The sequence below is a fragment of the Saccostrea cucullata genome, unplaced genomic scaffold (genome assembly GCF_032062105.1).
Source record: "Saccostrea cucullata isolate Sc308-1 unplaced genomic scaffold, CSIRO_AGI_Scuc_v1 ctg621, whole genome shotgun sequence".
Classification (NCBI taxonomy): Eukaryota; Metazoa; Mollusca; class Bivalvia; order Ostreida; family Ostreidae; genus Saccostrea; species Saccostrea cuccullata.
Window position 1 is genome coordinate 206356 of NW_026929514.1, and position 12494 is coordinate 218849.

Sequence of the window (12494 nt, forward strand, 5' to 3'; positions counted from 1 at the left end):
GTCAGTTAGTCACCATTATGAGGTAGTTGGGTTTACTCTTAAGAATCGACTTGGGGACTGCTTTTGTGAAAATTCGGGTAGAATTACTATTGTATGCCATCTCGCCTTGGGACACTTGTTTCCTATCATCTGCCCACTGCACGTGTCGTTTCTTCTGCTTCCCGCCTGTTTTCATCTTGCCTGATTCAAACAATTCTTCATCACTCTTGCCACCTTCATCTGAACTGTCATCTGATCCCTCATATGGACAGGTTTTCACAAATTGTTGAAGAACTTCTCGAAAAATCTCAGAACCTCCTGGAAGACTCATGATGACTTTTTTAATTTGCAGATGCTATTGCACGCTCTCGAACACCCTTAGTGGTGACTCTATCCCTCAGGCTTCCTCCTAATATGCCAGAATACAGAATAAAAGTTCAATAAAATGTTACAATATAGTGATGTCTTTTCCAGATCAAGTCCCGAATCCTTTAGCTACCTAGTAATATCTGACAAAATGAGCTTACGACTTCTTTTAAATACTACTTCGGGTTTTTATTGACAATTTTACCATTGTACACAGGCATATGAATATTGGAAAAGGACCAACTATGGAGTGCATTTCGTAAAAAGTGATTGACTCGATCTCTTCTACAATGATTGGATGTTACGTTTTGTTGTTTTAGCACATTTGGGTGGTGCTTAACCGAGATACCCTTGGTCTTGGCAAACATAAGAAAATTTCACGCTCATTTGACAGAGGATGACTGTACTTTCTTTTTTTTTCTTACATGTATCTGCGTTGGTTATATAATCAATATCTATGCGATCTTATTATATTTGAGTGTTGTCTATTCAAATGAAAATTGTAAATAAATTTAATGCAATAATTAAATATCTTGATGATGTTTTCTTTTTATCAGTTTGTTTCTATTCTATCATTAAAAATGTTCAGACTAACTTAAGTTCTCATTGATAAGGGTCATTGATCGAGATATATATATATATATATATATATATATATATATATATATATATATATATATATATATATATATATATATATATATATATATATATATATATATATATATATATAAGGTACTAATGGATATTGTTAAACTGAAATTTAACAAAAATATATATGAAATTCATGATTTTCTCCAAGTTTTAGCATTCTGCCTTGTGTAATTAAATTCACTCAAGAAAATGCATTTTTAATTCTGGTTATACAGCCGATAAATTGCTATACTCGAAAATATAACTATATACCTGCAATCTCATACTCTATGGAAAAAGGAAAATTTCGCAAGGTTGTTATTTTCTACACAATAAATAGGTGTTCTCATGACTGTAGATAATTTGTGCCTTACATTAACTGAGCAGCTTAAACCAATAGACAGTACTGTCAAGTGAAAAGAGCCATTTACTTAAACCAATAAACAACTTATTTATTTTTATAAGCAAAATCACTTTAAATGCTTGTGCTCAATTGAACTTATAAATAATCTGAAATATTGTATTAACCTTGAAATATACACCCTTCGGGATTTTAGCCAGATAAACAACAAAACGACGTAAGGGAGACGGTACATAATACATTGACCATTATGTGGTATATGCATGTCGAAGAGAGGATTAGTGGAAGTGTTAAATTTCAATATACGTTCGGTTTACGACGTATTTGTCCTATTCTTTATTGCAATTATGAGACAGCCGTGTTAAGTCCAAGAAGGAAGGGTGCCAAATGGAGAAGTCCATTTACTGGATTAGGAAGCAAAAGTAAAATGATGCAATTCATATGCAGTGATTTTTAAAATTTATAATTTATTAAGTGAAAAAATTGGGGCATACCTTTACTCAGTGAATGACTACAAGGAATTATCATTAATGTTCCTTAACATAGCCGCATTTCTATTAAAGAACTTCCTTAACTGCTACCATTGTTATTTATAAATAACAATGTACGGACAATTTTGAGTTTTCTTTATGGTCAATTATGATTTAATGAGTCTTTCAGAACTGCATTCAGTATTAATGAAAAAAGATGAACATCATAAATATTTTTATACGACAGACATGTTACTGATTACACATTGAAATAAAAAAAAATTCGAAGTAAAAGTATCTCAATCGTACACAGAAATATTTAACAACCACGACATTCTTCTTATTCATTTAAATGTCTGTTAAACCTTAAATGCACTCATTTACTTAAAGCTTAAAGGGTTAAGTCTTGATGGTCTTAATATAAAATATGAAATGATCGTATTGTCTACTTAAAGTTTTTTTATTAGTGACGTCTATGTTAAATTAACAAGAAACTAGAGGTACGGTGAGCATTTAGCTAAAACAAATAATATTCTCCGCCTCCCATATGATAAAAATGCCAAAGTCCATGAGCTCCTATGAGAGATCGAAATCAGTATCAGTATGTGTAAAATAAGAGTTGCTCAATGGAAATATGTAATAAAGAATCTGTGAAAGTATCATTAAATTTTATTTATTGGTATCAGAGGAGTTGCGGATAAGAGATGGGCACCCTTCGATTTTATAGAAAGAATGGAAGAGTCAATGTTTTGTTCCATGCAAGGCGAATCCGAAATTTGTGTGTGATCAAAAGTGAAAAAGGAGGTGCACAATACCTTCATCGTGAAAATCTATATAACCTCCATTGACCCCCTTTTCAAGTACAATTATAAAGATAAATTTATCTGTTAAAACTATTCTACTACCTCAACAGAAACTTTCAAATAGGTTAAATTGAGCACTGAGGGAATATATTGGACTAACAGAGACCACGGTATCTGACACATCTCTTTCAGTTTTAGATCTTTTACTGTCTATAGTCGACAAAGTCCAAATGACCACATAATTATAAGATAAACGAGATGACTTCAGCTTTGCAATTGTCATTTTCTCTTATTTATGTAGTAATATTTCGCTATTACCTTCACACCGTGTTTATATCTCCAAACGTATTCGCTACTCAAGCACTTACCCTGAGTAAGATCAAATTTTAAAGAATGCTACTCACAAATAAGTTGCTTCAGGCAACCTCATTCAAAGTACATTATATATATATTAACATCTATTAACAAAAGAGGGTGAATAAAACAAAGTGCAATCGATCTCAAATACAACTCTGTGAGGAGGACATAAACACAGACCCCCTCAAAATTAAAAAAAAATCAAAAGGCAGGATCAGGTGCCATTGAAGAATAAACACCTTCTGTCGACCGGACTTAACCGCCGTGAGTCCTTTGTTTAGTTCAGGTATACAGAATCCATCGTCAAATCCGTACCTCAAAAACCTCGGAGTTGGGATCAGATGAGCATCCCCTCCCGAAAGGTCACTCCGCCGTGTACTACTTGTCATGATAGGGAATCGGCAAAATCCGTCGAGAATTCGGTGTGTACATACTGTGCCTAATAATGGCCTAATAATTAGTTAAATAAAGTCAACATCTGACATAATCAAAGATTTCATTCCTGACAAGGTTATTGTATCGACCATAAATCTTGCGAAATGATTACTTCAAATTTAACTCTACAATAAGTGTTTTCTTCTTTTCACGTAATTTTTTTTTATAGATTTTACAAAAATAGGACTGCTTATGACAAGTGCAATGAGCACCCATTTGATATCCGACAGATTGTAAGAAGACCTGGTCCCTAAAATCCCTAATATCTTCCTAATATCAAAGTAAGATTAAACGTGTGTTTTTTAGCGTGATAATGATTGCAAATAACAAATGACATGTAAGAGAATTTAAAAGTTCAATTTTTTGTTTGAAAAAGCACCTGTCTATAGTGTTAAAAAGCCCAGACTTTAGTTGTAGTAGGGTTGGGTATATAAAGTAATGAAAATTTGTTCTTTGTGATGTTATTGATTCTGAGTTTATTTTGTGATTTTAAATTTGCTTAAAGTGGCACAGTGACGCACAAGGGGGAAAAATTGACAAATGTAGAATTTTCGCATGACCTCTGTAAATTTTGTTCAATTCCTTAAAGTATTAGGTTTCAGAAAATTACAGGTTTCAGAACCTAAAAATAAAATTTTTATGGGGAAAAATAAAAGTAAAAATAATTTCTGTCTGCCCCAGAACGAAAATATTGCAAAATACCCTGGTACTTCTTCCTCCCTATTATACGCGTGCGCAGAAAAGTGTTGAATAAGTTTCCATAGTTTTTTCAGGTATCCACGAATGAATATAAGTAGACCAAAAAATTTGATGTAATCTTTTTAAAAAGTTGTTAGAACATATTTCTCACCTTTGCATGCTCCAGTTGAATTTTGTTTACAAGCTTGAGCTAAAAATAAGAGTAGCGTGACCTTGACATATACAAAATAACGAAACGGTAGATACAACCTTTGTTTTTCCGGCACTTACATTGTGGAGTCAATTCTTGCAGTTTAATTGTCATATCTTCGCTATATACTCATAATTTTCGTAAGTCTTTCTCTGTATGCTACAGAATCTTAAAATTAAGATATGATTTTGACTCACTGTGCCGCTTTAAAATTACATGGGGTTTTGAGGTATCTGCATTTGATTTACATCAATTATCGAATATATTGTTGCACATTACTCATGAAATCGCTCTTTTACTTCAGTTTATATTTTATGAGAAGTATAGAAAGAGGCTTTGTAGAGCATATACTAAATCCCCCTTTATATCTCCGTTTTCCAAGATTTTTAAAATAAAGTTTAGTATTCCAGTATAGGTATGGACTTTCATTTCAACTGTTAAGGTGTTAAGGAAAATAATTTTAAATGGGGAACTTTTATGCAATATTATCTTTTTAAATTTCATTTTTGTTATTATCTTTTTTCACTTTGAATCTACTATAGTACATCCCCCATTACCCCCTTACTCAGCAAGCTTATAAATTTGCCTTTTTGACTCTTTTTTTGGAATAAACAACCGATATAATCTTTTAACTTTGGGTTTAGCTAATGAGATTGATTTTAAGAGACAAACATGAAGATCTGATATCTTTTTTTCCTTAATATTAGGAGGACATTGGTGTTTTTAAATTCACATTTTATGTATAATTTTGAGTCAGTCATGGACTGTAACTCTTCTTATAATGAACCCAAGAGGAGGTTAGGTTGAAATGCAATCTTATAATGTACTTGAGAAGATAATGAGGTTTTATTTCACGAAATAATATTTGAATAAAAGGTCGAAATAAACAATCACGCTCCGTTATGTTTAGTCTCACTAAAAAAAACATATTTCGAAAAATCATTATAAATAATGTTTTGATGTAATTCTATTCAATTCTCTCTTAAGAAATTCAATATAAAAAATTTCTTTCGTTTTATTTGTTCCGTTGTTTCTTAAATTAAAAAAAGATATTTATATATAACATGTATTTTGATTAAAGATTATTGTTAATTACCTTGTTTTTTTATGATGGATGTGTAATTTTTGTAGCACAAAAATTTGTACCAAGAAATAAATAACACGTTTACGTATGTTTGAAAAAAAAATAAGCATACTAAGAGAAAAATGCAAAAGATTATGTAAAAAGCCACTGTTCTTTCTCTCTCGAACTCTATTTTTAGAAACAAAGTACATTGTAAATGCATTTATATGCATATACTAAATGCATTGAGATTTTTAAGCGAATATTTACTGACTTCAGAACTAAAATTAATAATTTTGATTTTCAAGAATTTAGAAAAATTCGCTTTTGATATGAAAAATCAGTCCACCTGCGACTCAAAGAATTCTCTGAACTGTAGGAAAATGACGGATTAGCTATAATGCTACCGTGAGTAAAAGGAGCTCAGCTAATAATATTGTACGAGTTGTTTTTGCTTAAAGTAAGCTTCTGCTATATTTTGAACGCCAACTTTTTGCTTGTAATTTATACATGTTGTACAATTTTTTGTCTGTTTATTTTGTACATAATTTTCACATGTAACAGGGAAGATCATTATACAATTTTACTTTGTTGTGTAAAAGAATATCTGTACAGGATCTCGCCATTTTTTGTATTGTAAAAAAATCATTTTCATTTCAAAAAATGAAAATTTACACAATATTGTATTGTGCTGTCTAGGAAAGAAAGCTGAAGGTATAAGTGGATCTCATTAATATATGAACAACATGTATGACATAAAATGTTTAAAAACAAACAACAAGTGCACTACGTCAAAATTATACAACCAAATTTAAATCTATAAAATCAACTTAACCTCTATTTGCATAAAACCTGTTTGAAATCAAATGCTTGTGTAATGGTTATGGCCATCATATCAAATATTGAGATAAGAAATATTTGTTTTAAAAAATTCAAACCAAATGATGTTTTAATTGGATTTTCAAGATATATTTAAATCAATATGATTAATATGCCATTTTTATCTCTTACTGTCCCTTAGTGTCAGTTTAATTCATCTGTATGTGTTTCAAATTAGAAATCAAGAGATTCGTAGATTTCTTGCAATGTATGGAAACAATTTTGAAATGTGCTAAATCTCTAAATGTTAACTCATTCCTCAAGAAGTTGAACGTACTTTGCAGTTTTTGAATTCATAGGTCAATCTGCAAGAAATCTGAAATTGGCCAAAATCATTGTCCGATCACGATTCTGTGAGAAAACGGTGTCGATTCCCTGACTGTGTATTTTCCCAGCGTTCACTGTAGGTCAGACCGTTAGATTTTACCGATATTGTCACAATGTCTGACCGTTAACCTTCGTAGGATAATATTGTGTCAACAAAACTTTTAATTTTGCAAAGGACATTGCTCCAATCTCTTCTTTGTCGATAGCTGAACAATCTGTGCCAGATCGAAATAAAAGATAAGTTCATGAAGGTAAAATTTTCATTAAGAAAAATGAAATTATTTATTTGAAGGATAGCGCAAAACCTAACGGTCAATGCCTCCATTGATCACTTCCTCAATTCCATTTCAAGACAGAAGGAAATTAATTTCTTAATAATTCTGGAAGTTTGGTGTCCAAATGTTTGTTTAAAGGGAATTGAACATTCCTCGCCCTTTTCTATTCAAATTGAAACAAACACGGTAATAAAGAAAACAAAGCTTTAATTTTCACATAAACATCATAAATAAGTCATAAGTCCAGAAATAAATAACACCTGTCATATTTATCTCTAAGAAATAATCATATTACATTAATTATTTATCAACTGGAAAAGAAGTCAGGTATTTCACACCAATAAAAAAAATTACCATTCCAAAGCTATCTACGAATATGAAAAGATCAATATTTTATCAGATAAACTCATATCAACATCAACTATTCTGATTTTGATAGTATGATTAAAAGATCTCGTTTTGCATAATCTATTTTGCATGTACAAAAGCATAGCTTTTGATTAAAATAAATAAGTAATATTTGGTAACCCAAAAATTGAGCCTTATAAATGTATGCATGCTTTGTTTCAATTGCGATATGTCTTTCAATATCACAAAAATGAATGCTCAGAATTCAGGTTCATACTTCTATAAACAAAATTAAATGGAAAATAAAATGCACTTGGAACTTGTTTTCCTTTTCAGTAAAATTTGATGAATAGTACCTGAATCCTTTTTAAAATAAACAATCTATAAATTTATAAAATTACTTTGAATTCTTAAAATTGGAGGGGTGCTAAAATTCTCCTACACTTGTACATGCCCTAGTTTGTCAATATTAAAGTACCAGTAACTTGTTTACATTCGTTCTTTATAACAAATAAGTATATATGTCTTTTGATAAGATGATGAATATTCTATTTGAAGAGAGAAATATAATTTATATTCTATTTCCAGTCTGAACGATGGATTTAAATGTGTCCTTTATTTGTAAATAGGTATATCAAGCAATACAATTACTGACGTTCATTTTCCACAAACATTTAAATAAAGATGTATGTCTATTAGTTAAAATTGCTTCTATAACAATGAGTTGTTTATTTCGGATATGACACATTGACATCTGTTTACAATCTGACGATAATTAAAACCAAAATAAAAAGTTAACTTTCACTATCAACACTTACTACTTCCCGTACTGAGGTACATTACTAAGTTCCAAACTTATTTTTATGCCTCCCTCTTTGTTACGAATACAGTGTTTACTTCCATTAAATAAATTTTACCAAAATTAAGGTAACATTTTGAAAATAAAAACATGTATAAACGCCTAATCTTAAAACATGTCAGAGTTCGTTGAAATGAAGTATAACTGGTACCAACGTATGAAATACGATATCTAACATTTTTATTAGGAAGGGAACTTTTGTGCCTGTAAGGGAAAATAACTTGACAGTTTTCATAAGCTTGAATATTTTCATTACAAAAATAAAACCCACTTCTAGGCAGGTACAAGAATGTTTTAATACCTTTTCAAGTTTTTTAAACCTTTTTAAAAAATGTTTAACCCCCCTAATCAAGTCCATTTAAACGTAAATTACCTGAGTAATCAGTTCTTCGCTTTGTACATGACATGTATATCTTTACTTTAAAAGAAGACTCTTTTTCACAGACTAGCTGAGATGCACAGTAATGTAAGAAGTTCATGAGAGACTCAAGGATAATACTCAACATCAAACTAGACGTATAAAATAATTCTCTTTGCATTAACATCTTTTTCATAGCGTATATACCATATTCTGCAAATGAATAAAAATGGGATGCAGCTGTACAAGATATAACTTAGTTTCTCTTTTTAAATTTTTTTTCTTTTGAATATTTTAAATTTACTTTTTTCATAGCTCATTTTAATTGGTTAGACAGTCATGGCGTTGTACAGTTAACTGTTCTGTTCATCTATAAGGTATCTGCGGCCTTGGGTATCATAGGGAAACTCAAAGGATCTGAAAAAATCTTTGCCAAAAAAGCAATGGACTAAAAAAAACCAAACACCTTATACCTTTTTTAGGTTCATACGGCAGAATATTTCCAAGATGAAAGAGTACCGGGTAACGTAGATCATGAATTTGAACTCTGGAAGCGTTCTTGAACTATAAAATCTATTACACTGTATGTACTTGACTTATTTTCCTGAAAATCAAATATCGCGCTACAAAAGGGCGATTTAGGTTTACTAAAGAATCGTTCATAATTTTTTTCATAGTACTCACAACTTACATGTACATAAAACTAAATAAATGGAGACAACTAGAAGATGCTTATTTAATTAACAAGAGTGGCACACAGTACAGATATTCCAATTTGTCTGTGACCACTTCCATGTTAAGATTGATTAAGCTCTGAGTGTTTGGAGGAATTATTTGGTTTAAAGATTTTTCTTCTATAAGTGTCATGTTTCTTTTCATATTTAGATGTCTGTAAATGGACTTCTAAATGAAATACCTTGATAATGTTGACTAAATTCTTACAAAAAGGTGGTGATGTAAAACACACTGTAGACTTTGCTATAGGACGTCATCTCACATCTAAATCTTAAGTCAAGTGGCACTTCTAGCAAAGAAAATATATTGAGCTTTGTTATAACAACTTTGTTGTGTTTTACTTTCCGCCTTATTTCTTTACGAAAGTACATCAGTTTATGCACTAAATGTTCCTAATTTAAAGCATAAAAGCTGTACTACCTTTCGAATTTCAAATTTCATATTACAACAATTAATACCAGTGCATTTATAACTTTTAATTAACATTCTGGAATTCCACTTCTTTGAGAATTAAAACGTATGCAAAAAATGTGCTAATAAATTTATCAATAAATATTTGAAATGTTTCGAAAAGAGATTGGAATCCGATCGAAATATGAAAAAAAAGATTCTATTTTATGATAGGGAGAAATGCATTGTTCAGGAAAACAAAAGATTTTTATAAATGTATTATGTAAACAATCAATTGAAAGTTTAATTTGAAAGTTGAACTTTTAAATTTCACAGCAAAATTGATGTGGGTGCCACTGCTTACACCTAATCTAGGGAAATTTAGCACAATTTAGCTTCAGTTTATCAATTAACTTGTATGTATGACCTTGTCATGTTTGGTGACCGCTGAGATACCTAAGGTATACTAGATGTCAACAACGTTTTATATAGCTCCCTCTTTAATAATATGTAATTTTGATTTTAAATAATATGAGATGACAAATTAAAGATTAAAAGGCAACATTTTATAGGCGATAAAGGGAATCAAATTAGTAAAGCCCTTTGTATAACCTTGAAAATTGAAAATAAATTGTTGCTTTTCTCATACATGTAACAAAGAAAATATTTTTATTGTACAATATGTAATATAATATACGATTGGATTCAATCAACATGTATTTTCTTCTTAAGGACATTTTGCTTAAGTGCAAGCAATCTATTTTATGTTTCAACAAACTTGTCTTAAATAAATTTATTGTTAAGGTCTGTGTAAAGGATATTACACTGACTAATAGATAGTGATTCTTTATGATATTATAAGAAGAAATATGATATAATTATCTAAAAAGTTTCAACGGTATACATACAGCTTTGAAATAATGTCAGCTACGTTTTGGTACACAATCATTTGCATTATAAATCGTCAAGATTTGAATGATAATTCGACTGCTCTTGTTTGGAAGCTATTAAAAAAAGTGTTGTTTTTTTTTCTTTCCTTTTCGCTTGCAATTAAAAAAACCTCTTACTGGAAACTCAACTAGAACGAGAATAAAATAAACTTTATAATTTGTTTAATATAATAGAGTTTGAAATAAAGAGCCATGATATAACGGCTTTTGGTTTTAATTTAAGTTTTTTAATGTATAATGCAGGGTTTCTGAACAATTTTGAATAATTTTAAACTATTTAAAAATGCATTGATAGATACCGATAAAAGTGAAATAAACCAAATTCACATGACTTATAACATATAAGAAGCCGGTTATTTTGCACCTTAAAAGTTTTGAAGAGTTATCTGCCCTTGATGAAATGAAGATTTTTTAAAAATTTATCAAAATGTTTTCGGTAAATGATTCATTTTATCAATTTTATTACATACTTTTATAAAGAGAGAGTCTATGCATATTTTCACAAAGAGATTGCTTGAAATTCATTTTTTTAAACAATATCTTTGAAAAACTTGCGCTGCCCATATACTTCAATGTTAAATTCAAGCTGCAATTAATTTGATAATAATCAAATTTTTCTAAATTCCTTTGGTGGAGCATTTTTATTTGATAACACTTTCAAAATGCTACTATGATTAAATATATTGGACCATTCATTTATTAGGCACAAAGTACAATCGTCATACATTGAATGTCTTTAAGACCAACAAAAACCACGGATAATTAATTTGTTTATAAACAATGCAGCAAAGCGTATTGGCTTTGACTGTATTTGGCATTCAGCCGATGTTTTATAAAATCAATGAACAAATTCCTAAAATCAAAAAGCACAATAACACACCCATTCTTATATTTGGCGATATTGAGGTAATCTACACACTCGATTTCATCACTTATGGGAACGAAATGTAGAACGAATTAAAATGAACATATATTTATTACAAGCTTAAAGGAAAATGAAATATTTTTCTTTACATTAAAATTAAGAGGAAAGTAATATGTCATACCATACAGCACATATACTAGAATATGCTGCCATACAAGGTTATGGCCGTCTTATCGAATAATGAGATAAGATCTTTTTTATTCCAAAATATTCAGGCTAAATGGTGTTTTTATTGGATTTTTCAAGAGGTATTTTAATCAATATGATCAATATGCATTTTTGGTATCTTACTGTTCCAGTTTAAATTTACTTCAGTTTAATTCCTCGGTATTTGCATGTGTTTTAAAATGAGAAATTAAGAGCTTCTTCGATTTTTTCCAATGTATGAGGAAAAAAACTGAAATGTGCTAAATTTCTAAATGTTAACTAATTCCTCAAGACTTTGAATGTACTTTGTCGTTAGATTTATAGGTCAATCTGCAGGAAATCTGGAATTATTGTCGGATCACGATTCTGTAAGAAAATGGTGTCGATCCCCCGACTGTGAAGTTTTCCAGCGTTCCCTCTAGGTTATACCGTTAGAGTTTACCGATTATGTCACAATGTCTGACCGATAACCTTAATAGGATAATACTATGTCAACAAAACTTTTAATTTTGCAAAGGACGTTGCTTCAATCTCTTTTTTGTCAATAGATGAACAATCTGTGCCAGATCGAAATGAAAGATATAGGATCAGGTTAAATTTTCATTAAGAAAATTGAAGGTAGTTTTTATTGGAAGTATATCGCAAAACCTAACGGTCAATGCCACCATTGATTACTTCCTCACTTCCATTTCAAGACAGAAGAAAATTAGTTTCGTAATAATTCTGGTAGATTGGTGTCCAAATGTTTGTTTAAAGGAAAGCGAACACTAGTCGCCCCATTCCTAGGGAAATTGAAACAAACACGGTAATAAAGAAAAATGCTTTAATTTTCACATAAACACCAAAAATAGATAATTAAGTATTGAAATAAATAACGCCTTTAATATTTATTTCTTAGAAATAAATCATACTGCATTAATAATACATACATGTATATCAACTGGA